Raw genomic sequence first — 22412 nt, 5'->3', positions numbered from 1 at the left:
ACTGACTAAATAATCTATAAATGAATATTGTTAAGAAAAAAATGTATTCATTATTTTCACTACATTTCCTCCTTTATGCAAACAAAAGGACATTTTGGCCCTTATTCAATTTACTTTTTATCCTGAATTTTCTCCTAAAAGATAATTTTTCAGCTTTTGTTTAACCACTTTACCCCCGCGCGTACGTATTTCTCCGCCCCTTTTTCCATCCTTTAAAAACCAGGGATGGAGAAACACGTACTTTCCGCGTTCCTGACGCTGCCCGCGCTCCCGCTCGTAAACACGCCGCCCGCCGCTAGTAAAACCGCCGCCGCCCGCTCGCCCAGAGATCAATGAACGGGAAAATCCATTCCCGCTCGTTGATCTAAGCCCCGCAATGATCAGCTGCTCTCCTATGGGCAGCGCGATCATTGTGAGAAAAAACTCACGTGTCCAGCCTCCTTATTCTTCCTCCAAGCTTCCGGAAGGAAGCTTGGAGGTCGCATTAAAACAAAAAGTTACTGTGGCCATCTTGTGGCCAAATAGTAAACTACACCCTACACATTTTTCACATACAAATAAATGACTTTTACACATAAAATTAACTCATTACCTCCCACACTCCCCATTTTTTTTTTTTTTTTTTGTAATTAAAAAAAAATTAAAAAATTTACAATTAAAAAAAATACATAAATAGTTACCTTAGGGACTGAACTTTTTAAATATTTATGTCAAGAGGGTATAACACTGTTACTTTATAAACTATGGGCTTGTAATTAGGGATGGACGCAAAACTGAAAAAAATGCACCTTTATTTCCAAATAAAATATTGGCGCCAAACATTGTGATAGGGACATAATTTAAATGGTTTTATAACCGGGACAAAAGGGCAAATATGTTTCATGGGTTTTAATTACAGTAGCATGCATTATTTAAAAACTATAATGGGCGAAAACTGAAAAATAATTATTTTTTTCCCCACATTTTTCCTATTTTCCCATTAAAACACATTTAGAAAAAAATAATTCTTGGCATAATGTCCCACCTAAAGAAAGCCTAATTGGTGGCGAAAAAAACAAGATATAGTTCATTTCATTGCGATAAGTAATAATAAAGTTATAGACGAATGAATGGAAGGAGCGCTGAAAGGTGAAAATTGCTCTGGTGGTCAGGGGGTAAAACCCCTCAGTGGTGAAGTGGTTAAAATATCTTTTCAGCACTTTGCAAGTCCGGTACGGACAATAGTATTGTCTTGCTTGCTTAATGTATCTTCTTGATAGGATGTGAAAATATCACCTAGGAGACGACTCAGGCGATAAAGTTAGGGCCGGTTCACACGGACGCTTGGCGGGATTTACTTTTCAAGTGAATAGGAGCATTTAGCATCGCGCGGTTACTGTCGATTGCACAAACGCGGCGTTCCGATCCCGATTTTACGCATCATTTCTGGCAACTCTAGAAACCGCATGCAACTTCTATGGTCAATCCACCGCCGCGTTTTCATGAAAACCAACGATCGCGATGGGAAGGAAGCCCGGCGCCGCCCTGAACATGACGACGCAGAACGGAAGGCCGGAGGATGCCGCCAAGCGTCCGCGTGAACCGACCCTTAATTGAATAAGAACCTTTTTTCTTTTGAGCTTGTATTGTTCGCTCTGGATGCGTGATTAACCCCTGGATGTATCTGTTATTGATGGCATATCTTTACCAGGTGCTATGTCTGTCACTTGACACATTCCCTGAAAGTGAAACTTAAGCTGGGGGGGGGGGGACCAGTTTGAATTACCTGGGGCTTCTACCAGTCCCCTGCAGTTGACCTGTGCCCGTGTCGGTACTAAACGAACCTCAGGTTCCCCGCCACAGCTTAGTTTCGGTTTTGGCGACTGGCTCTGTCACTGGGCGCTGCTCTGGCTGCGCGCATCATCGATCGGGCTCCCATGGCCGGGAGCATCCTGCGCAAGCACAATAGAGATGTTCTCATACTGTGCCTGCGCAGAACTCCCTCAGCGATTGGAGCCCGAACAAGGGCAGGCGCCGTGGCACCAAAACTAAGCTGCAGCCGGGACCTGAGGCCTGTTTATTACCATCGTGGGCACAGGATGACTGCAGGGGGGCGGTAGAAGCCCCAGGTAAGTAAAACTGGTCCTCCCCCAGGCTTAGGTGTCCCTTTAAAGTTGATGCATAAGCATTTGTGTGTACAGAACATATTGTTAATGCAACATGCAATATACCTTTGTAAATGGAGAATTCAAATGCATAGAAAGTGCATTGTAAAAATATTGAATTTAGTTGTTCTGTAAATTCATAGCCTGTTCTTTTTACTGTTTCCATTAGCAGTGCAAAGATGGTATCAGGCCTGTAGTGTGCGGTAGCAACACGTTTGTCAGTGAAAACTAGAAGATGCTATTTTTTCGCATGCAAATTGTATGCAGCCTGTAATGGGACCAGTGAAGTGTGTTTGATTGGCCCAGTTCCAGGCTGCATTAAATCTGCATGCATGCTGGAAAAAAAATCGCACCTCATTGATGGTGGGTTAAATTACAACCTAGCCAAGGTGGGGTCTCTGTGATTGTGATTGCTTTCTCATTGTAATTTGTACTGTAGTCCATGTTTTCCATGGGCAGTTGATAGGCAGTGAAATGCCTCTCAAACTCTCACAACTGCTTCCTGCTGCCTGGTAACTACTTCCTGCTGCCTGGTAACTGCTTGCTGAGCACACAATTTAACTACCCCTGGAAAAGAGGCCTTAAGGAAACCTAAACCAAAATTACCTAATTGAATTAATTACCTTTTCAATTTGCTAATCCTATTTGGCATGTTTTTGCCGCTCCCAATTGTTTGTGGCGACTGTATGGCTGATTCCCCCCCCCCCCCCCCCCCCCCCATGGCTCTGTCAATATGGTGCGGCAGCCGCTCTGCAAATATCACATTCCCTGCTCGTGCACTGTTCAACTTCAGTGCACAAGCGCTCCCATTCCTCTTCCCGAAATCTGGCAGGCAGAATGACGTGTGCATTGACGGCCGCGGACTGTCACCGCTAGTTGATCACGTGAGCACGCGCACACGTGACGTGAAAGGTGACGAGCTCGCTGGTGAACAAGCCGTGTGTTTGCTGGCAAAGAGAGGAGACGCATCGGCGCATAGACCCAGGAGGGACAAGACTTGATTTGTGTAAGGGCCCTTTTCCACAGTAGTTGAGAGGCAGAGAAAAGACTGTCGAACTCTCACAACTGCTTGCTGCCAACTGCCACAGGCAGTTGTACTGTGTGCTCAGCAAGCAGTTACCAGACTGCCGCCGGGAGATTTGGGCGCAGGATAAAGCCATTAAAAGGCTCACCCTGCTCCTGCACAAGTCCAGGCGGCGTTAATTACTATTCCCCCTCCAGGCCACCATGGACAGTGGGGAAAAGACCTAATTCGGCTTCCAGCTGTTGCTGGCAGACGAATTAGTGTTTTTCGAGTAATTTGTGCTCTGTCTTTTGACGGCGCCCAAATCACTCACTGAGCGTTGCTATAGCCATAATTCCTATTACGGCCTATGGTGGCACCGGCTGCACCCAAATCCCCTGTGCTGTTTGTACAGTGCTCGGTTGCCAGGCAGCAGCAAGCAGAGTTTGTGAGAGTTTGAGAGGCTTTTTACTGCCTTATCAACTGCTTGTAGAAGAGGGGTCTGAGGGCCCATTCACACTAGAGCGTTTTGCCGCGATTACGGCAAAACGCTCAAACGCTAGCACTTTTAAAAAGCTTGGGTAAATCGCCCAAAATCGTGAAACGCGTCGCTTGCACAATTTTCAGGCGATTTCTCCGCGATTGCGTTTCAGTGCTATAGAAGCGATCGCGGAAAAATCGCCGCAGTGTTCAGTGATTTTATTCCACATGAAATCGCGGAAAAATCACTCCTGCAAAAATCGCCGGCGTTTTGCAAGTGTGAATGGGTCTTAAGGGCCCTTTTCCACAAGCAGTTGATAGGCAGTAAAACTGCTTGCTGCTGCCTGGCAACTGCTTGCTGAGTACACAGTTCAAATGCCTGTGGAAATGGAGCCTCGAGTTCAACCAGAAAGCAAAGCACAACTCCAGCCTGCTCCCTCATATATCCCTGTTGATCCAGAGGAAGGCGAAAAACCCTTACAAGGTATGGTCCAATTAGCCCCAAAAGGGAAAAATATTCCTTCCTGACTCCAGATGGCAATCAGATAAAGTCCCTGGATCCACATCACTGGGTATTACCTAGTCATTATAGCCATGAATGTCTTTCAATGCAAAGAAAGCATCTAAACCCCCTTTAAATGCAGATATAGAATTTGCCATAACTACTTCCTGTGGCAATGCATTCCACATCTTAATCACTCTTACTGTAAAGAACCCTTTCCTAAATAAATGGCTGAAATGTTTTTCCTCCATGCGCAGATCATGTCCTCTAGTCCTTTGTGAAGGCCTAGGGACAAATAGCTCACCGCCAAGCTATTATATTGCCCTCTGATGTATTTATACATGTTAATTAGATCCCCTCTAAAGGTGCGTACACACATGCGACTATAGTCGTTTGAAACGATCGTTCCCCGATCGCTTCAAACGACGATCGTTTAAAAAAAACAGCCAACGACCATTAAGTCTAACGACGGACGAGCTAGAAAACTAACGATCTAGTTTGGTGGATTTTTTCCAATGACAATCGTGTGCAAAAGTAGTACATCGTTGGAAAACGGTCGTTCGTACTAGGCTTGACATGCGCTTTTCGCTATTTCTCCATGGAACTTTTCATTTTTATGCGCAAGCGCAATAGTTGCTTTATGTGATGTAACGTTTGTTCTAACGATCAGATCGTTACACACTTTTAAAAACCAACTTTACTTAGGTCGTTCTTTCGTCAATTAAAAGTTTGTTCGTCGTTCACAACGAACGATCGTTGTCGCGTGTGTACGTGGCTTAAGGCGTCATGGTCAAAGATACTCCAGCTTCCTGTTTGTGTGCAACAATATGCCCTCTACCTCAGCTATGCAGTCAAAAACTAGGATTTTATCAGCCTGTATTTCTGTTTTTGTTGTCTGGATATTAAGTGGGGATGGTCAGTTAGATGCTAATAATTTTGAGTTGATGCTAAGTTTATGCAACCTGGAAATAGAGAAATCAAATGCAGTAAGCTTCTGACTGGTGCATTTCCATGCAGCAAAAAAATTTGCACCAACTCAGAATTATTTGTATCTCATTGTCAACCCCCACTATTAAAGGAACACTATCAATATAAAAGTGTTATAAAATGACAATGTATAAATAATGTCTAAGTAGCTGTGTAAACATTTTCCTATTTTTAATATTAAATATCAGAGGCAAAAGCTGTAATTTGTTGTGTATAGGTTTTAGCAGTAATAGAACAATTCATTGGAAAGGGGTAATTCAATTTTACACTGCAAGTGCTGTTCTTTGCATGGGGTGAGACTACAGAGTTATATGAAGCTGTGGTGTCCGATTTCGCACACCATTACAAACAAGAAACATTTCCTCTGTTCTCCGGAATACAGCTCAGTCAGAGAGAAAGGCAGCTGCAGTCACACACAGATGTAGTGTGAGGAATTCCCTCTCCCCTCATGATTTACTGGCCCATCACCCTGCTCAGCTTGGCAGTCAGTTTTGTGTGAAAGTATTTTGATAACAGTAAATAAAGATGTAAGCAGTGATATGTATACACCAGCACTTCCCAAACCATTCCTATCTCAATTGAAAAAATGTATTAATCGATAGTGTTCCTTTAAGGCCATTCCATTAAGTGATATAATCACAATTACGCTGATAATTTATTAAATTCAAACTAGTATTTCACCAAAGAGGAAATTCCTATTTAAGGGACATCTGTAATGTTACGTCGAATTCTGTGCACTCTTCTGGGAAAAGCAGTGAGCTAACTACATAGGTAGGGCAATACAGTCTAGGAAGATGGAGCTTCTCTGATGTCTTTATCATTACCTGGCTGGAGACTGTTACTATTTTTTATGTCTGAGTATTTGAGTAAGGGCTCTAAAACCCCACACCCTATATAATAGGGATTTCACAAGTCTTATCATCTTAATGTGCTGTTTTACTTTACTAAAGTATTTTATATTTTAATTCCCCGCTGTAATTTAAAGTGAATCTACACTGAGAGATAATGAAAGCTGCTATTGCTGATTTTTAGAAACAAAATGAGGATAGCTTGGCTGTCATGCTGATCTTTTAGGGCTCGTTTCCACTATCGCGAATCTGCATGCGTCCAACGCATGCAGATTCGCACATGTAATGCAAGTGGATGGGCCTGTTTCCACTGTAGCGTTGTTGAGGTGCGTTTTTTTCAGCGGTGAAAAAACGCACAAAAGAGCCAACGAATTCGCCTGAGAGTGGAACGCATGCGAATCGCCGCTAATGTATTTAATAGGAAATTCGCATGCTGTTTTGGTATGCGAATTTTCATGCGAATTCGCATGAAATCAATGGAAAAGCACACCGGCATTGCCATGGTTAAATTCGCATGCATCATCATCCGTGCGAATTCGCATGCGAATTCGCATGAAAATTCGCATGCACACGCATGCAAAATTCGCATCTGCATGCGAATTTTGCCGCAGCGATTTCGCAACGCAATAGTGGAAACGAGCCCTCAAAGGACAGCTGTAATGAAAGCGATATGAAGGCTGCCATATTTATCTCCTTTTAAACAATACCAGTTGCTTGGCAGCCCTGCTGATCTATTTGGCTGCAGTAGTGTCTGATTGACCAGAAACAAGCATGTGGTTAATCTTGTCAGATCTGACAATAAGAGCTAGTTCACACTATGAGCGCTTGTGCAATAATTTCCTATGACTGTTCACATGTACATTAAGCGTTTCGATCTTCTGGCAAACGCGCTACATGTACCGTTTTCTGAGCCTTTGGCTCAATGGAAGGTATATGGAAATGGCAAAAGTGCTTGAAAAAGCGCTTTGTATAGCGATTTCCCGAGCGCTTTTATGAATAAATGCATTGTATTTATTCATTTCCAGCTACAAGAACTTCCTGACTAACGTCAGGAAGTGAAAAAATCATCGCTGAGCAAAAGCGCTTTTCTAAGCGCAAAGTGCAGGGAAAAGCACTTAAAAAAAAGCTCAATAAAGGGCTTAGCGCTTGCGATAGCACTGGCGATTTATCATGTGAACAAAGCCTAAGGGGTTATGGCTAAAAGTATTAGAGGCAGAGGATCGGCAGGACAGCCAGGCAACTGGTATTTCTTAAAAGGAAACAAATGTGGCAGTGTCCATATCCCCCCTTGCTTCAGTTGTCCTTTAACCAGCTGAGCGGTCTGGACGAGCTCAGCTCGTCCAGTACCGCCGGAGCCTGCCGCTCAGGCCCTGCTGGGCTGATTTGGCTCAAATAAAAAGCAGCACACGCAGCCGGCACTTTGCCAGCCGCGTGTGCTGCCTGATCGCCGCTGCAGTGCGGCGAACCGCCGCATGCAGCGGCGAAAGAGGGTCCCCCCAGCCGCCTGAGCCCAGCGCAGCCGGAACAAAAAGTTCCGGCCAGCGCTAAGGGCTGGATCGGAGGCGGCTGACGTCAGGACGTCCATGACGTCACTCCGCTCGTCGCCATGGCGACGAGGTAAGCGAAACAAGGAAGGCTGCTCATTGCGGCCTTCCTTGTTTATTCTGGGCGCCGGAGGCGATCGGAAGATCGCCTCCGGAGCGCCCTCTAGTGGGCTTTCATGCAGCCAACTTTCAGTTGGCTGCATGAAATAGTTTTTTTTTTAATTAAAAAAAAAAACCCTCCCGCAGCCTCCCTGGCGATCTTAATAGAACGCCAGGGTGGTTAATACAAGGTGGGATTTATGAAATCCGTTAAAAACAAGCATGTAAGAGAAAGATGTAACCAGTTCATGGATGCAAAGTGATGTAGGTGAACTTTACAATGTCAAGGTCAATAAATATGCAGCCATTTTGTTAGGACTTGAACATCTTTTTATTTGTGTTTTTTTGTTGTCTGTAATCTCCAGCTGGTGCAACACATTTACATTAACACATTTTAATATGATTTATACTTTCTGTAACTGAGCTATTTGTACAATAGTAATAAAAAAAAACTTAAAATATTATTGATGATGTTTTCATTTTTTTAGCATTATGGCCTTCATTGAATCGGAATGGAACACTGCCCCCAGTGGTAGAATTCTGTATACCTTGTACAGCACATTTGGTGGGATGTCCTGTGCATTGTGTTCATGGCTGTTCTATCAGAAGGTGCAGGCACACACCACCCCCAGAACCATAATGTTTCCCACCGTGGCCAGAATGGCAATCCATAACCAGACGTCATCACTTGTTGGCTGTCCCCTGTCACTCTGATCCATCCGCTGTCCTGCTCCTGTGCTGAGAGTGGATAATGATGATTGGAAAGACAGGTCCTCTTTATAGGATGCGTAAAGGAATAGCCCACTCATTGCCGACAGCTGTTGGTGACAAAAAGGACAATTACCCCTGGGCAGAGAAATGGGACAGGATTGCTCTCCTAGGTGTCAGGCTAAAATCCAAATGGCCGATTATTATTACTATTATTACAATTTGTTTACACTCTATCTTGAAACGTTGTCCTTACCTTGCTGCATAAGGCCAGAAACCCACTAGGAGCGATTTCTAATCACAAGTGGGGATTTTTTATGAAATCACATCGCTCAAGTTGGATCACACCCACAGCATTACATTAGCAAGAGTTTTGAAATCGCAAAGCGCTCGGAAAATGGCTCCGAGTGGGTTTCTGGCCTAAGTGTCTTTTCTCCTCCTGCTAATTTTTGTTTTTCCTCCTTTTCAAAAAATCACGCCCGAGTAAGGCACTGCCAACTTCACTTCGCTTACAGGAAAAAGCAGCAGTTAGTTGGGGGAGGATTGAAAAATTACACTTCCACACAAGTTTTATGAACCTTTTTTTTTTTTTTTTTTGCAATCCTGCAGTTGTGACTTCAGGGTACTGATCTAGAATTTTCAGTCCATCTTTTTGTTTATCTCCGTTATACTCTGCGGTTCTTACAGGAAGAGGTAGGAAAGGAAAGCAGAGGTGTGGTCAAATCTGTGTACGCACATTACAGAAACTCGTATGTCAGTATAGTGTGATGAAATATTCTGCTTATTGCTCAGGGCGGTTTTGCATTTTTTTATTTTTTTATTTTTTTTTGCATTGTGGTGCGAAGCGATGCACCTGCCACATCCCACCGTAACGTAAAAAATGACAATCATATGAACCTGCGGCAGAATGCACCAACAGCATAACGCCGGCCCCTGCTCAGTGACTTATTCTCAGCTGGATAGGACGCATGTCACTGGAATTCCCGTCAAGTCCGCGCATGCGTGCAGCGACGCACTGCGAACCATCATTTACAGTTACTGCGTTGCCCATAGACTTCTATTGCCCCAAGCACGATGCTTGCGGTAACACACTGCTACCCTTGTGTTGACTGATACTTCCTGCCCACCGCAACGGACCGCATTAGGTGTGAAAGTCTCCATAGACTTTCATTGCTCTTGCGGCAATGCAGGATTTACCTGCAAGTGTACAAGGGCTCTCAATGTGCCTTTGGTTTAGTTATTTTTTCTTTTAGTACTATATATAGCTTCTCACTGAAGACCTACGTTGGCCATTCTCAAAGTTTTTAAAGGTAACCTGCATTGAAACTTGGCATGATGAGATAAACGCGTGAACATATAATACCAATCCTACTTAGACACGTGTCTGTGTTTTTGTTTCATTGTTACAGACTACCCAGCAAGCTCATGGTGAACCAGAACTCATTGGAGTGTGTATGGGGCTACAATGGACCAAAGGGCCCTCTTACTAAAATGCTAGGAAAACAAAAGATTGCTTTCTTAAAACAAAGTTTTTGCAATAATTCAGATTGGAGTTGGCTCTGAGATTTCTTCTTTTTCATTGCTAGGGTTAATAAAGCAGAGCTTTGTCTATACAGTCAGATTCCTCCAACTACACCTGAAGTTCTTCTAAAACCCAGTTGTGGGCCAGTAAATTTTGTGCGGTTGTGCAAACTCTTTAAACCTAGCAGGATAGCAAATAAAAGTTTAAATGGTCAATATCTTTGTGTTGGAGCAGGAAGAACAGCAGAAATGCAAGTATTATATTAAGCATGGCAAGTATGCATGTTGGCTTATTGCGGTTATGTACAATTAACAAGCTGACTCATCATTGCCTTCCAGCGGTTCTGGAGGTGCAGTTAGCTTACAGGGACAACAAAGGATGATGTGCATATTCAGCAGTGATGCATTATGGGAGACGACATATGCTCACTCCTAACTGAATAATGGCAGATACCTTCTGTTTTAAGAAGGCAAACCGTCTTTTTGTTTCCCCATAGCATTTTGGTAAGAGGGCTTTGTGGTCCTTTGTAGCTCCTTATACACTCCTGGGAGTTCTGGTTCGCCATGAGCTTGACAGGTAATCTGTAACTCTGATAGCATACAGCACTGTTTTGAACATATGCAAATCATGAGTAATGATTTATTAGGGTTCTGTTTAGAAACGCTTGTCTGGTGGAGGTTTGTGCAGAAAATTGCATAGCTTTACACAGAAAGTAAGGCCAGGCCATATGGTAATTTGTCGCTAGCTAGTACTTAAATTGGAAAGCACATGCAAATGTTTGCTGTAAAACACTCAAAATTGTATGCATATGCGTGCAATTTCCAGCATGCAGGTGGAACGCAAGCCTGGCATACATTGAGAGTCCCCTCTATATTCTGACCTGTCTGCCTAGATAATGGCTTTTTTCCATAACACTCCAGGACAGGTACACATTGAGACTTGGCTCCTCCCAGGAACAGGAAATATCCGAAAGCCTCTCTATAAATTGAACATGGACCAAGGGTCAGGCAGTATTGGATATTTCCTGGTCCAGGAACCAGGTCTCTCTATGTGCTCGCTGTCCCGGAGAGCCTGGGTGTCTAGGGAAGGTGTTGGCACAAATGGGGATCCTGCTACACACAGAGGATCCACTATGGCTGGAAGGTACCTGTGGGATGGCCGGCTGGTAATGGCTTCCAGCGTTCCTTCACCCTGTTGGTCGGCCTGCATGTGGCCTAAACTAAGGCACCGCTTCAGGGAGAGCTGCACCGAGGACCCACCACGCGGAGGCGGCGGCATGGAGGATGGCGTCCGGTAGATGCAATGCGGAGGCGTAATGCGGAAATCTTCCGGCCGCAACCTCGGGGAGTACTTCCGGGTTGCGTGACGTCACTTCCAGTTTGCCGGGTGAAGAGGTGCGGCTGCCCAGAGTCCCAGCGCTCAGTGTCTCGGCGTCTCGCAGTGCGGAAGGATGTCGGAGATAGAGCAGGAGCCAGGAAAGGTAAGATTGCTCTGCTGGGACCTGGGCAGCGGTGGTGACTCCTGTGGGAGCATGATTCCGCGTGCAGCATTACGGAATGATGGCTGCAGTGAGCCTTTGTACAGAAAGTGGTGTATACAGCATTGGTTGGGCTGTAATAAGTGTCTTTCTCTGCTACACGTGGTTGTTCACAGGCTGTGTCTATTATACGGTCATTATGTTTTAAATCAAAGACTATGATTATGCAAAGTGTTTTTTTCCTTAAACAAATGCATAGATTATGTGTGATGAGATGTTAGAAATGTATGTTACACATAGTCTCATTTTTAGATAATGATTATGATATATAAAAGTAAGATTGCTGGAGGCAGATGTCTATTTAAAAGAGACAAGCTAGTTTTATTTTGTGTCATTTCAGGGTACTTCTACAAATGTACCTGACCCTGCAAAGACCACTAAGCGGTGCCCTGTGTGCAATGTAAAGGTCAATCCTGCATCAACAAAACTCTTGTGCAAGGATTGTACCTATAAAGTGATGAAACATGAATCCGCTTCTCAAAGAGATATACAAGCTTTGAGACAGGATTTAAAAGATACATTGAAAGAGTTGAAAGCCTCAGCAACACCTTCCAAATCTGACACATCAGCTGAGACTCAAGTTGATCAGACTAATCAGCCTAAGGAATTGGAGGTCGTTACACATAAAAAGGCCACAGGCAAAACCAATAAAGCAGTTATAATTTCAGATGAAGAGGAAGTTAGCGATAATGAGGATGTGTCAGCAAGTTCTGCAGAACCACAGGAAATAGAAAATAAGCTTTCCAAGTTTAAATTTCCTGTGGCAGAAACTGAGATGCTTTTAACAGCCATTTATGAAGACTTAAGCTTAACTAAAGCGAGTACAGAGCCAGTAACTATGCATGATAAACTGTATGAAGGGATGGAAAATCCGCAGGAGTTGTATTTTCCAGTGCATAAATCCACAAAGAATTTAATTGCGAGTCAGTGGAAAAATCCAGACAAGAAACTGTTTTTGTCAAGAGGGTTTAAAAGACGTTTTCCGTTTTCAGAGGAAGACTGTAAAATATGGGATAGAAGTCCTAAATTGGATTCTGCCTTTTCACAAGTTAATAAAGAGGATGAATTAGCCTTTGAAGACCTAGGACACCTTAAAGATCAATCAGATAAAAAGATCGAATATGCTTTAAAAAGGTTATGGCCTGCCATTTGCGCAAATTTTAGACCCTCAGCCGCAACCACATGTGTGGCAAGAATGCTTGCTTTATGGATGCAGCAGTTGGAGGAAAATATTAATAAGGATACACCAAAAGATCAGCTAATTAACTCAATGACTGTTATGCATAAGGCAATAGCCTACATTATTGATGCCGCGTCTGAGTCTATAAGATTGACATCAAAGGCAGCAGGCATTTCTAATGTGGCCAGAAGGAATCTGTGGATCAAAACCTGGCAGGGGAGTATGGCCTCCAAAAATAGAGTGTGCTCGATTCCAGTAGTAGGAGACACTCTCTTTGGACCGGAATTGGATGAAGTGCTGGAAAGAACAGCCAGCAAGAAAAAATCATTCCCCAAAAAGAGACAGTTTAAAGCAGGGAAGAGGTTTTTTCGCCAGAACCGGCAAACAGACAGGTCTGATAGTCAGAATAAAAGAAGAACCTGGTCCTTCAATAAAGATCAAAAGCGACCAGGGCCAAGTTTTAAAACCCCTGCACAAACCAAACAATGACAGTTTAAAAGTGGGAGGAAGGCTGGGCTACTTTTTTCCACATTGGAAAACTTTAACAAAAAGCCCATTTATTCTAGATCTGATAAAAAGGGGTTATCACATTGCATTCCAAAAGAGACCCCCAAGAAAGTTTGTAGTGACCAAGAAACTAATATTGCCACAACATCAGCAAGCGTTGAAAGAGATCATTGCAGACATGCTGGAAAGACATGTGGTATCAGTAGTACCAGTAGTACAAAGAGGCCAAGGCTTCTACTCCAAAATATTTCTGGTACAAAAACCATCAGGAATGTTCAGAATAATTCTAAACTTAAAACCAATCAATCCATATATAAAATACGAAAAATTCCGAATGGAGTCAATTTACTCCATAAGAAATTTACTGATACCAGACGGCTTTATGGCAAGTGTGGACCTGCAGGACGCTTATTGGCACATTCCAATAGAACTCGAATCGCAAAAATTTCTAAGATTCGCAGTTCAGATGGAAAGGGGAGTTCAGCATCTTCAGTTCCGCTGCCTCCCATTTGGCATAACATCAGCCCCAAGAATCTTTACAAAGGTAATGGGAGAGCTGATTGCGGCCATGCACAGAGAAGGAATAATTATAATCCCTTATTTAGACGATCTGTTGATAGTAGCAAGAACTTTAAAAGAACTAGAGCAACACAAACAGATTGTACTGAGTCAGCTACAGCAGTCAGGTTGGATTGTAAGCAGGGAGAAGTCACAACTATCTGCAACCCAGAAGATCTTGTTCCTAGGTTTTATAATAGACTCAATACAACAGAGAATTTTTCTTCCACAAGAGAAAATACAAAAATTAGTAAACGAAGTGGAGAAATTCAAGACTTACGAAACAGTAAGGATCAGACAGATCATGCAGCTTCTAGGTCTCCTGTCTTCAGTGGCTCCAGCAGTTCAGTGGGCCTTGAAGCACACCAGAGTTTTGCAGTCATGGATGCTAGCCAGATGGAACAAACAGCAGGATGCACTAGACTGTACAGTGGCTGTAGATTCCCATATAAAGGAGAGTCTAGATTGGTGGCAGACATCGCAGCACCTCACACAGGGCAGACTCTGGTCCCTACCTGTCCAAAAAATCTTGACAACAGACGCAAGTATGGCGGGTTGGGGAGCCCATGTGGACACTTTCCAAGTACAGGGTCTATGGAATCAGGCAATAGCAGATCAGTCATCCAACTTCAGAGAATTGATGGCGGTGAAGTTAGCATTAATCAGTACAATCCACATGCTCAGGAATTGTCACGTACAAATTCGTTCAGACAATGCAACTGTGGTAGCATACATAAATCGCCAGGGGGGAACCAGGTCGAGGAGATTGCTATTCCTGACCCTGGAAATTCTAGAGGTGGCAGAGCAAGAGCTTTTATCATTAACAGCAGTCCACTTAAAAGGGGAATTGAACTATTTAGCGGATCAGTTGAGCAGAGTTCAAGTAACCAACACGGAGTGGTCTCTCAACCAAGATCTATTCCAGACCATAGTAAGCAAATGGGGGCAGCCACAACTGGACTTATTTGCAAGTCGGTCCAACAGGAAGTGCGAGCAGTTTTTTCCCCTCAATATGATGGACAATCCAGTAGCCATAGATGCCCTGGCACAAGACTGGAATCAGGAGATACTGTATGCCTTTCCACCATTAAATCTAATACCCCTAGTATTGCAGAAATTAATGAAGTCACACTGTCATTTGATCCTAGTTGCTCCGAACTGGCCCAGGAGGGCCTGGTACCCGCTTCTCCTATCAATGTTAGTAAAGGAGCCATGGGAGATACCAGTATCAGACAATATGATACGGGTCCAAGACCAAGCTGTAGGAAATCTAGGAAAATGGAAACTTACGGCGTGGTTTCTGAAAGGGCAGTCCTTGAAGGTAAAGGATTGTCCTCTAGAGTAGTGAATACCCTATTAAAAAGTAGGAAGGAAAACACTCGATTAATATACCAGAAGTACTGGAAAACTTTTAATTTATGGCTAGAAAATTCAAACTTCCACTCCACAGAAATGGCGACAATTTTAGAATTTCTGCAGGAGGGGGTTGATAAAGGGTTAGCCTTAAGCACCATTAAGGTCCAGATATCGGCTCTATCGGTTTATTTAGACAAAAAATTAGCACTAGACCCTTTGATAATCAGATTTGTAAGATCCATTGAAAGGAATAGACCAGTCAGTTAGACAGTTTCCGAAGTGGGATCTACCCTTGGTCTTGCAAGCATTAACAAACAACCAGTTTGATGAAGATTCTTTAAAAATGATTACACTGAAAACAGTATTTCTAGTGGCAATTACGTCAGCTAGACGCATTAGTGAGCTTCAAGCTCTCTCATGCAACGAACCGTATTGTTCTTTCTTTAATGATAGGGTTGTTCTTCGAACAAGTCCAGAATTCCTACCAAAAGTGGGAGACATGTTCCACAGGACACAAGAGATAATATTACCTTCGTTCTGTATGAATCCGACAACAGAAAAGGAAATTATACAACACAAACTGGATGTTCGAGAGAATTTAATTTCTTACCTGGAAAAAGTCAAAGAATTCAGAAAATCGGAATCGTTATTTATCAACTATGCAGGTAAATCCAAGGGATTAAAAGCATCGACAAAAACCATAGCCAAATGGATTAAAGATTGTATCTTTGAGTCCTACAAGATCATGGGGAAGGATCCTCCAGTAAACCTAAAAGCTCATTCCACCAGGGCAGCCGCAACTACGTGGGCTTACAGGGCAGGTACATCACCGTTGAATATCTGCAAGGCGGCGACCTGGAAGAATTTGGGGACCTTCATGAGGCACTACCGTCTGGATCGAATAACGGAGGCCGATCAGGACTTCGGAAGAACTGTCTTAAGGGCAGTTAGCCCACCCTGAGGTTGGTGATTGATTTCTTGCTTATCATCTCAATGTGTACCTGTCCTGGAGTGTTATGGAAAAACCAGGAGTTAGCTCACCTGGTAACGACATTTTAGTAACACTCCAGGACAGGTGGGGGTACCCACCCCCATATATATCAAATATTGCATGATATACATGTTATGTTATATGTATTTAGATGTAATATAATAGGGTTATGTTAGTATGTTGTTCCTGTTCCTTGATATTATACTGCCTGACCCTTGGTCCATGTTCAATTTATAGAGAGGCTTTCGGATATTTCCTGTTCCTGGGAGGAGCCAAGTCTCAATGTGTACCTGTCCTGGAGTGTTACTAAAATGTCGTTACCAGGTGAGCTAACTCCTGGTTTCTGGACTTCCTGCTGTGGCCAGAGAAAAGGCTGCAATGCTAAATACATTCTAGTGGGCTACATAAAGAGATCGGCAGATAGGTGTACCGATTGATCTAAAGGTGGCCATACACTTATAGAATGCCATCAGATACAAACATCAGAATCCTGTCAGATCAAATCTGACGGGTCTATCGGATATGAGCTACACACTAGGAACAGATTTTCAATACATTTCAGAATAAAATCTATAAAAAAATCTACCAAACCACAGCATTCACTGGTCAACCCAGTGCAACACTATTGGTCCTGATCTGCCACCGCTCTCGTCCTGCTGCCGATTGACCTAGACTTTCCGCCTGGACTGATCAATTTTTTTGACCAATGTCAGGCAAAAATTGGTTTGATAGCTCGAGCAGCCCGCTGCATCCATTTCTATTGCATTTGATCGGAGAGATTGAATCGGCTGGATTTCGACAGTAAAATCGATAAGTTTATGGCCACAGTTATACAGAAAAAGATATTAGCTACTGGGACAGCTGATTACAGCAAATCTAGTTCTAGATGTCATTTTTCAGATTAGATTAGAGAATGAATTTAAAGAACTGATTGGCTGATACGAGCAGCATTATCACTTAATGCAAAAAACCGCAGGGAAGTCGGACTGTGTTTACTGCAGAGGAAATTCATTCAACAGATTGCTCTACATGTGATTGGATTTTGAACACCGGCTTACTTCAGTGCACATTACATCAACTCCCATTAAATGTACGGTAAGCAGTCATAGTGGCATTTTTAACAAGGCAAGGCACAAAGCTTTGAAGGGAACCCGAGGTGAGAGGTATATGGTGGCTGACATAGTTGTTTCCTTTTAAGCAATACCAGTTGCCTTGCTGCCCTGCTGATCTCTTTTGGCATCAGTAGTGTCTGAATCTGAATCCACACTTGAAACAAGTATGCAGCTAATCTTTCCAGAAACACCTGATCTGCTGCATGCTTGCTCAGGGTCTATGGCTAAAAGTATTACGCTAGGTTCAGATGATCAGCTGGGCTCCCAGGCAACTGGTATTGTTTAAAGGGAAAGCAATATGGCAGCCTCCATACACCTCCCACTTTAAGGACAACTGTAGTGAGACGAATATGGAGGCTGCCATATGTATTTCCTTTTAAGAAATACCAGTTACCGGGCAGCCCTGCTGATCTATTTAGCTACAGTAGTATCTGAATCACACCAGAAACAAGTATGCAGCTAATCTTGTCAGATCTCACAATAATGTCAGAAACACCTGATCTGCTGCATGCTTGTTCAGGGTCTATAGCTAAAGGCCACATACACACATCAGACTATAGTCTTTGGAAAATGAAAGATCACAGACCAATCTTACCACCCTTCATGTAGTATGAGAGCCATACTCTACACAGTCTTTTCTATGGAGCTGAACTCCCCATCAGAAAAAAATCTTTGCAAGATGCTGCACACACATATGCTGTACAGACACAAAAGCTCAGTATCTGCAAAAGATCTGTTCCTGCCAAAGATCTGTTCCTGCAAATTGCAGTCATAGTCTATGATATCTGCAGATCCTCATACACACCTTGTTTAACTGACATTCATCTGCAGATCTGAAAATCCATCCCGGTGGATCTGATCTGCAGATGAATGTCTGTTAAACAAGGTGTGTATGAGGATCTGCAGATCTCATAGACTATGGATGCATTTTGCAGGAATGGATCTTTTGCAGGAACAGATCTTTTGCAGATACTGATCTTTTGAATGTGTACAGCATGTTTGTGTGCAGCATCTTGCAAAGATTTCTGTCTGATGGGGAGTTCGACTCCATAGAATAGACTGTGAAGGTATGGCTCTCATACTACATGGAAGGGGGTAAAATTGGTCTGTGATCTTTCATTTTCCAAAGACTATAGTCTGATGTGTGTATGAGCCTTAAAAGTATTAGAGGCAGAGGATCAGGAGGATATCCAGGCAACTGGTATTGTTTAAAAGGAAATAAATATGGCAGCCTCCACATCCCTCTCGTTATAGTTGTCCTTTCAGTTGTCCTTTAGAGTGAACCTGAGGTGAGAGATATATGGAGGCTGACATTTATTTCCTTTTACACAATGCACATTGACTGGCTGTCCTGCTAATACTCTGCCTCTAAAGGTGCGTACACACATGCGACTATAGTCGTTTCAAACGATTGTTCCCCGATCGTTTCAAACGACGATCGTTTAAAAAAAAGCAACCAACGATCAAAAAAACCAACTAACGACGGACTAACTAGATCGTTAAATCCGAACGATCTAGCTTGGCGTTCGTACTAGGCTTGACATGCGCATTTCGCTATTTCTCTATGAAACTTCTCATTTTTATGTGCAAGCACAATAGTTGCTTTACGTGATGTAACGTTCGTTCTAACGATCAGATCGTTACACACATTTAAAAACTAACTTTACTCAGGTTGTTCTTTCATAAATTAAAAGTTCGTTCGTCGTTCACAACGAACGATCGTTGTCGCATGTGTGTACGTAGCATAATACTTTTAGCCCATAGACCCTGAACAAGCATGCAGATCAGATGTTTGTCACAAATCTGACAATATTAGCTGCATTCTCTTTTCAGGTGTGTGATACAGACACTACTGTCCAGAAAGATCAGCAGGGCTGCCAGGCAACTAGTATAGTTTAAAAAGAAATAAATATGGCAGCCTCCATATGTCTCTCTCTCTCTTCGGGTTCCTTTTAGTAGTCAGATGGGAAACAGATTTCAGAATTATTAAGCCAAAATTAAGCTGAAATCCAATTGGTGCTATGAATTTGGAATTGTGCAAATCATTGCTCATTGCCTTGCCTTGTGAAATAAATCCTACAGGCTAAATCTAGCGATAAGACCCAGTGCACACCAAAAACGCTAGGGGTTTTTGAAGCAGATTTCAGAGCGATTTTAGGCATGTTTAGAGACGTTTTCTAAACATGCATAGCGTTTTTTGGAGCGTTTTTGTGTAGCAGATTTCATATATTGTTACAGTAAAGCTGTTATTGAACAGCTTCTGTAAGAAAAACGCCTGGAAAACTGCTCTGATCTAGCGTTTTTCCACTTTCCTATACCTTAACATTGAGGCAGAAATGCCTCAGAAATCTAAAAAATGCTGCAGCCCCCGAGTTTGCGTTTATGGAAAAAATGACCCGCTCTGGTGTGCACCATCCCATTGAAATACATTAGCCAAGTGGTTTTCTATCCTGAAGTGTTTTTAAAAACGCTACAGAACCGCTCTGGTGTGCACCAGCCCTAAAGAAGACTATTGTTTGTAGGCTTGTAGGTATGGATCCCCTTTACCTGGTCATCCACCAGAGAAAAGTCCATTGTGGTGTCCTGTGCTTGTGAGCCAGCCACAGATGATTGGAGAGCTCCTCAGTTCATAGCTATTGTATCATTCTCCTGTGAAGGGAATCTGCTTGCTCCAGTGTAATCTGGGCTCTGTGAGCACAGCCCAATAGCCTCTTTAATTTGTTAAATCTCTCCAGATGTTCAGGGAATGATTGCATTGGTTTGCCAATAGGATTAGGAAAGTATTTCTGGCCCTGTCGGAAAGCTTTATCCTGGCATGGAGTCCAGGGCAGGGAGGGCATAGTCCAGAGTACACGCAGACCTCTACGGGTACATACGCTTTTCTGAGGTTACCCTCATTCTCAGTTGTTGACAATATGTAGTGCATGTGCGTGGTTAGCTTAAAGAGGAACTGCAGTGAAAATTACATCATGAATAAAATTGCTTATTTATTTTCTTACAATATTCATTTATAGATGATTTAGTCAGTGTTTGCCCTTTGTAAAATCTTTCCTCTCCCTGATATACATTCTGAAATGTATCACTGGTAGTGACATATTTAGTTCTGCCAGGTGAGCTGTATGGAATGTTCATTACTGAGAGTTCTATGCACAGAGGGAGGTATTGCTGGCTTGGCAATTGGAAAAAGCCGTTATTTCCCACAATGCAACGAGGTTCACAGACAGAAACTGTCAGGACCATGGACTTGACATCACACTGTGGGAGGAGTTTCACCACAATATCAGCCATACAGAGCCCCCTGATGCTCTATTTAAAGGGACTCCGAGCTCTGGCTAAAATAAAAATGTTCACTTATCAGGGGCTTTCTGCAGCCCAGTGCTGGTCGGGACGTCCCACGCCGATTTAATCGCGCATGCGCCGTGCTGTCACGCCGGCCACCGTGATGACGCGAGGCGGCCGGCGTGCGACGTCATTGAGGAGGTTTGCGGAAGAAGGAGCCCCGACACTAAGCCAGTGTCGCCCGGGAAGCCGCCGATCAGCCCTATATGGACATCCGTGGGGAGAAGAGCCAGGAGGCCGGCGTGGGACCTCCCGACCAGCACTGGGCTGCAGAAAGCCCCTGGTAAGTGAACATTTTTATTTTAACCAGAGCTCGGAGTCCCTTTAAGGGGAACCTTAAGGCCTCTTTCACAGTTTGACGGTGCATTTGATGTGACGTTAAAGACGCACAACGTGCCCCTAACGCAGCGCATGTAGCTTTTAAAATTGGACATTATTTTGTACTACGTTATGTGTCTCTTGGTGCGCCGTTTTCGTTGCATACTGATGGAACGAAAACGGCGCATGCGTTACATTTAAAAAAAAAAACCACATTACTGAGCATGTGCAACACACGTAACGCAGCAAATGTATTGCTAAACGCACAGCATGCAGTACTTTCTAAATATTGCTACACATTACACAACGCAACGTGTGCACTGTGAATGTTGCACAGACTTTGCATTGCTGTGCGTTGGTCTGCGTTGGAACATTTTCTAACGTGCGACCTTAACGTCGCACTGTGAAAGAGGCCTAAGCTAAAAAAAAGTTTAACTTACCTGGTTCTTCTACCAGACCCCTGTAGGCACCCTGTGCCCACGCCGTCACTGAACAATTCTCTGGTCCCCCACAGTGCCCCACTTCCAGCGGGGCGAGTCAACGGCCACTGCGCGCATCCTCGGGAGAGATTTGTCTATACTGTGCAGAGCACTCCCGCCCACTGTAGTGTGATCAGGAAGTGCACAGACCGGGGCCATGCAAGAAGAGTGCTGCAGGGGACCAGAGGAATGTTCAGTAATGGCGTGGGCACAGGGCGGCTGCAGGGGCTGGTAGGAGCCCCAGATAACCTCTAGTATACAAACTGCGCCTGCCCGATCATAACACTCTCCTCTGCAGCCTATTAAATAGTCCAAGTATTCGCTATCAACAAAGTCCAATGATCACCAAAATTAATATAAAATGACAGTGCTCCTCTTCATCACTATTGCACAATCTGTAAAATTAAAAGAGCTCAACATAGTGCATTAATGTTGGAATGAGAACATTAGGCAAACACCCCAAGTGAATAGTGCTTCACCCGTGCTTCACTCTGTGCACAAATCCATACATGTCTCCTTTAAAATATCAGCTCACCAGATGTCAGCCACCTCACATCCAGGTGGGTCTAGCGTTTGGTTTCAATGAGTCAACCTGAGGCATCCCAGTAGTAGACAATTCAAGTATTTAATCCAGTATCCTCATAAAAAATACAATAAAACAATCATACCGTAAAACAATTTAAATATTCATCAGGGGCCCCTGATGAGTCCGCACGGATGAAACACGTAGGGCGGAGCAAGGTGTGTCTGACGTCACTGGACATGGAACTTGCCGGCCGGTTTGAGTACGAGGGAGATGAGCGGATACGCCGGAGTGGACACAGGACACCGGAGCCACACTGAGGGTGACACCGCTGGGCTATCAGCCCGATAGGCTTTCATTACTACTGACCACGTGAGTGTTCCATATAGCGCAGGACAGTGCTAAATATTTAAAAAAAAATCGCTATGGTTGTTATATTGTATATTTTTTATGAGGATACTGAATTAAACACTAGAATTGTCTACTACTGGGCTGCCACAGATTGGCGTCAATTCACCAGAGAGGATTTACTAAGAGAAAAAAGGTAGGTAGTTTATCTCATGAGGTATTTTAACACTCTGGAGTCACTTCACCAGTGTGAGAGGACAGAGAGAAAAGCGTTCGATAGCAGGGGATAATGGAGAGATATGCATGAGGAAAGTGTGAGAAAGCAGA

At 43.5% G+C, this 22412-nt stretch overlaps 1 long non-coding RNA gene across 1 annotated transcript; it reads right to left on the bottom strand.

The window, feature by feature from the left end:
• Positions 1-7914: 7914 nt before the first annotated feature.
• On the bottom strand, positions 7915-19896 carry LOC137528951 (uncharacterized). The gene is made up of 2 exons (XR_011023504.1): positions 19626-19896; positions 7915-8425 (listed from the first exon to the last, which is right to left on the bottom strand). It is a non-coding gene; the product is annotated as an uncharacterized lncRNA (long non-coding RNA).
• Between the last annotated feature and the right edge of the window lie 2516 nt (positions 19897-22412).

Source organism: Hyperolius riggenbachi, chromosome 8 (genome assembly GCF_040937935.1).
Source record: "Hyperolius riggenbachi isolate aHypRig1 chromosome 8, aHypRig1.pri, whole genome shotgun sequence".
NCBI lineage: Eukaryota > Metazoa > Chordata > Amphibia > Anura > Hyperoliidae > Hyperolius > Hyperolius riggenbachi.
Note: the sequence above shows the minus strand (reverse complement) of the source record. Positions and strands in the feature narration are given on the sequence as shown.